Here is a 5,898-nt window from a genome sequence, read left to right on the forward strand (position 1 = left end):
TGATATTGATGGTGGGCGTATGTACGAATATGTGCCCATGTTTGTAAGCATGTAAGATGAGGTATTAAGAGCGTGTGTGTGTGCGCACATAGATGAACGTGTTGAAATGTGTGTGTGAGGGCATCAGACGCCCCGTTAATCCTGTGTAAATTCCCACAATCCCTTTCTGCCGCGTCCTGCCAAGAAAGCCTTCTTCCTGCTGAGCCGTGACCCCTCGTTCCCACACTGCACTGCTGAAGGATTCTTTCTCTTCATCTCTCCCTCTTTCGCTCAAACTCCCACACCTCCCACAGACCCTTCCTCCGTTCTTCTCTCGTTTTTAATTTGTTCTTTTGCTCCAACTCTCGTTCCCACACCTCCTCTCCTGAAGAATACACTCTTTGTCAGGCTGGACTGCATTTTTTCTTTTTTCCCTCAAGCCCCTTTCCTATAAGGCCTTTTTCAGCACACCCACTCTGGATGTCAATTCCAGCTGAAAGCATCCATATTTGACATTTACACTTTTTAACACTCGTCCACTTTACTAGAGACCTCTGCTTTGAGCTGCCAGTCACTGTCCACTTTATGAGGCCCACCTACCTGATAGGTCCCCTATTTCGTTGTACAAATACACACTTATATGTATATTTATGCATTTGTCACACGGCCTTATCCATTCATGAGTTCTGCCCAAGGACTCTTGGTGTTTGTGTCCACACAGGTAATCAAAAACCAATCTGTTATATGGAGGTCAGTGATTTTAGTGATTCTTGCTCAAGGACACCTCAGTCATGTACTGTCAGCTCGAACCTGCGACCTTCCGGTCACAGGGCCAGTTCCCTAACCTCCAGCCCATGACTGCTCCTAAAGAAGGAGTGCGTTGGCCGGGAGTCAAACCCGGGCCTCCCGCGTGGCAGGCAAGAATTCTGCCACTGAACCACCAATGCTGAAGTTACCGTAGGTATTTCTCAACTGTCCAAACACAAATAATTATGATTTCAATCTCTCAATCACAATTGCTTGTGTTTGTCCCATCGGAATGCTCAACACAGCTTTGCTTATAAAAAGGATACTCACAATAAATAAGCAAGACAGTCCCAAAATCTGTTTAGACTGCTGCAGTCAAAGAAGAAGTCTTGAAACAGTGTTGAAGGCATTACAGAACAAAAATCCCATTTAACCTAATGTGAAACTGTAGCGCACAACCCACGGTGTCAGTTTGAAGTGTGCTTTTTAATTTAAAATTATATTTATTGCATTTTATGTTTTAGATCTTTTAATATATAGTCTGGGTTTGACCAGGAGAGCCTTATCTGCCTGACTGCATTGTGCCAATTGTAAAGTTTGGTGGAGGGGGGATAATGCTATGGGGTTTTTCAGGGGTTGGCCTAGACCCTGTAGTTCCAGTGAAGAGAAATCTTAAGCAGACCAAGACATTTTAGACAGTTCTATGCTTCCAACTTTATGGGGACAGTTTGGGGAAGCATCTTTTCTGTTGTAGCATAACTGAGCTCTAGTGCACAAATCAAGGTCTATACCTTTATATAGGCTGGGTGAGTTTGGTGTGACCAGTGCAGAGCCCTGACCTCAACCCCATTGAGCACCTTAACGAGGAACTAGAACAGAGATTGTGAGCCAGGCACTCTCGGATGATTGTGAGCCAGGCACTGACCTTGGATGAATGGACAGAAATTCCCACAGACTCTCTCCAAAGTCTTACAGAAAGCTTTCCAGAAGAGTGGAAGCTGTTATAGCTGCAAAGAGGGGATGTCATTATGGTCTTGTAGTAATGTGTAGATGTCCCAATACTTTTGTCCATCTAGCTGTCCATCTCTCTCTCTTTCTCGCTCTCTCTCTCGCTCTCTCTCTCTTATCTATCTATCTATCTATCTATCTATCTATCTATCTATCTATCTATCTATCTATCTATCTATCTATCTATCTATCTATCTATCTATCTATCTATAGTTTATACTTCATACATTTAACATTAAATTGAATCAGCACCTCAAGTTCACAATCTTAGTATACACAGACCCACACACACACACACACACACATACACACACACACACACACACACACACACACACACACACACACACACACACACACACCCACACAGCAGGCACTCTGAAACTGCATCCCGACAGTGTGTTTGCCTTCCTGTCTGTCTCCAGCTCTGCTTTGTTTTAATCCGTAGACACACAGAACAGATCCACAGTTCGGTTTAGTGGATATCTGCAGTTCTGGATTTGTTCTGAAGCAGCTGCAGCAGCGTTAGTGTTTGTCAGTTCTACTGCTGCAGTGATTCTGCTGATACATGCATTACTGATGAATACGTTGCGCTACTGTTAGCGTGCTGCTGTTTCATCAGGACAGAGTTGCAGCACCACTCTTGTGTCTTGAATTACGGCCAGACACAAAAACTTTGCATATAAAGAGGACTTGCAGCATCAGTGTTGTGCCATACCAATAAAATTCCATTCTATTCTATTCTATTCTATTCTATTCTATTCTATTCTATTCTATTCTATTCTATTCTATTCTATTATGTTTTTCTTTTTTCTATTCTTTTCTATTCTGTTCTATGATTTAACTGCAGTGAGTAAAACCCATGAATTTATTTTCTCACTTCTGGAACTGTTGCCACATCTGTGAGTTCGCAGTGCAAGCACTTCCCTTCCTTGTGTGTGTTTTGTGTGGGCAGAAGATAGCAGGAATGTGTGCCAGCCAGCTGTGCTTATGTGTGTGTGTGTGTGTGTGTGTGTGTTTGACTTCTCTTTTCACCACTGTGAGTTCTGAAAGTCAGCTCAGGGTGCAACAGTGACACCTCACTGGCCTTTTCACAGCTGTACCTCTGTAAACATCACCTACCAACACCCACCCCCACCAGACACACACACACACACACGCACACACAGATTCTGTGGTCAAGTCGCAGCAGGTCAAACGATGACATGTATGCAATGAAACTGCTGCATGACATGGACAAATTACCAGTGCTGAAATCATACTGTTACATATTGATATGAATTCCAATACATTAAAAATGCACAAACTGCCTTGGGAAGCAACATCTGCACATAAACTGTCCAGGGCATGAAAGGAGTTTTCATGGCTGAGCAACTGTGTACAAGCCTAAGATGACTGTATATAATGCCATGCGTCTGGTGGAGCAGTGAAAACGAGTTCTTTGGCGTCTTGATTCATACTTTTACTGGTAGTCTGATTAATGACTGTGTGGTTACCAGAAGCCAAGAGAATGATACCTACTTGTCTGAGTAGTGCCAATGCTGAAAATTGGTAGAGGAGGTATAATGTGCTGGGGCTGTTTTTCAGGGTTTGGGTTCCTTAGTTCCAGTGTAGGGTAATGTTGATGCTACAGGATAAAACTAATACGCTACCAACTTGTGGCATCAGTTTGGCCAAGGCCCTTTCCTGTTCCAGCATGTCTGCTCCTCTGCACAGGCATGCCCATAAAGACATGGTTTGACGAGTTTGGTGTGGAAGAACTCCAGTGGCCTGTACAGAGCGCTGACCACAAAATCAATGAACACCTTTTGATTGAATCGGAACATTGATTGTAAGCCAGGCCTTCTCATCCAACATCAGTGTCTGACCTCACAAGTGCTGGTTTGACTGAATGAGTACAAATTCCTAGAAAAGTGGAGGCTGTTACACCTGCAAAGGGGGCCAATACCATATTAATGCCTATCTTTTTGGAATGGGATGTCCAACAAGCTCATGTGTGTGTGTGTGTGTATATATATATATATATATATAATGTGTAATATGGATTTTGTATATATGAATGTACCTATATATATATATATATATATATATATATATATATATATATATATATATATATATATATATATATTGCTGCTGTCAGAACAATCTTCATGATGAATGGACCAAAGTAAAGGGCTGAAAATGTCTTGCAAAAAATCTGGCTCCACTGACTCCGGACATAAATCAAATCATCTTATAACAGCAACTCATGTCACGTCATGTCACTCCAAACATATTTTCACTAAACCAGTGAACATCTTGCATTCCTCAGGAGCAGTTTAGTGAAAGTACCCTTTAAATAAAAGAATTAGTTGACATGGCCTCCAGGAAGCCGTTGATCCAACATGGCCCCCGAGCGTTCCTGAAGAGCGTCCGGTTCAACACTTCCCACGGTTACTGAGTTCTAATGGCAACAATAACATGGCTAGTGACAACAACCTACAACAGGACGTTACCACAGAGATGTGAGAAAGGAAGGGGAATGAGCTGACCTTTACTAAGAGGATACACTCTGAGATTTCTACAACAGCTCACACAGTTCCACACTCAGGAAGGGTTGGGAAGTGATGGTATACAAGTATTGGGAATGTGTATTTCAAATACAGAAATTAAGGATTTGTGTTCAATCCAAGTTACATTTTATGAAGGTAGAGCTCAAAAAACAGCAACTTTCAATTTTTTTAGGAGAATACAATACAAAAAAGTTATTAATCTTAGTGTTACTGAGCTCTGCTAAAGCCTGAGTAGACTGATAAATCAATGTGATCAGTTATTAATCTCAGAGTTACTGAACTCTGCTAAAGCCTGAGTAGACTGATAAATCAATGTGATCAGTTATTAATCTCAGCGTTACTGAGCTCTGCTAAAGCCTGAGTAGACTGATAAATCAATGTGATCAGTTATTAATCTCAGAGTTACTGAACTCTGCTAAAGCCTGAGTAGACTGATAAATCAATGTGATCAGTTATTAATCTCAGCGTTACTGAGCTCTGCTAAAGCCTGAGTAGACTGATAAATCAATGTGATCAGTTATTAATCTCAGAGTTACTGAACTCTGCTAAAGCCTGAGTAGACTGATAAATCAATGTGATCAGTTATTAATCTCAGAGTTACTGAGCTCTGCTAAAGGCTGAGTAGACTGATAAATCAATGTGATCGGTTATTAATCTCAGTGTTACTGAGCTCTGCTAAAGCCTGAGTAGACTGATAAATCAATGTGATGATCAGTTATTAATCTCAGCGTTACTGAGCTCTGCTAAAGCCTGAGTAGACTGATAAATCAATGTGATCAGTTATTAATCTCAGACTTACTGAGCTCTGCTAAAGTCTGAGTAGACTGATAAATCAATGTGATCAGTTATTAATCTCAGCGTTACTGAGCTCTGCTAAAGCCTGAGTAGACTGATAAATCAATGTGATCAGTTATTAATCTCAGTGTTATTGAGCTCTGCTAAAGTCTGAGTAGACTGATAAATCAATGTGATCAGTTATTAATCTCAGTGTTACTGAGCTCTGCTAAAGTCTGAGTAGACTGATAAATCAATGTGATCAGTTATTAATCACAGAGTTACTGAGCTCTGCTAAAGCCTGAGTAGACTGATAAATCAATGTGATCAGTTATTAATCTCAGCGTTACTGAGCTCTGCTAAAGCCTGAGTAGACTGATAAATCAATGTGATCAGTTATTAATCTTAGCGTTACTGAGCTCTGCTAAAGCCTGAGTAGACTGATAAATCAATGTGATCAGTTATTAATCTCAGTGTTACTGAGCTCTGCTAAAGCCTGAGTAGACTGATAAATCAATGTGATCAGTTATTAATCTCAGAGTTACTGAGCTCTGCTAAAGCCTGAGTAGACTGATAAATCAATGTGATCAGTTATTAATCTCAGTGTTACTGAGCTCTGCTAAAGTCTGAGTAGACTGATAAATCAATGTGATCAGTTATTAATCTCAGTGTTATTGAGCTCTGCTAAAGTCTGAGTAGACTGATAAATCAATGTGATCAGTTATTAATCACAGAGTTACTGAGCTCTGCTAAAGCCTGAGTAGACTGATAAATCAATGTGATCAGTTATTAATCTCAGTGTTACTGAGCTCTGCTAAAGTCTGAGTAGACTGAT

The 5,898-nt window shown here is 40.8% G+C and overlaps 1 non-coding gene across 1 annotated transcript; it reads right to left on the bottom strand.

Moving 5' to 3' along the window:
- Positions 1–855: 855 nt before the first annotated feature.
- On the bottom strand, positions 856–926 carry trnag-gcc. Its single transcript has one exon. It is a non-coding gene; the product is annotated as a tRNA-Gly (tRNA).
- Between the last annotated feature and the right edge of the window lie 4,972 nt (positions 927–5,898).

The sequence above is a fragment of the Pygocentrus nattereri genome, chromosome 5 (genome assembly GCF_015220715.1).
Source record: "Pygocentrus nattereri isolate fPygNat1 chromosome 5, fPygNat1.pri, whole genome shotgun sequence".
NCBI classification, from domain to species: Eukaryota; Metazoa; Chordata; class Actinopteri; order Characiformes; family Serrasalmidae; genus Pygocentrus; species Pygocentrus nattereri.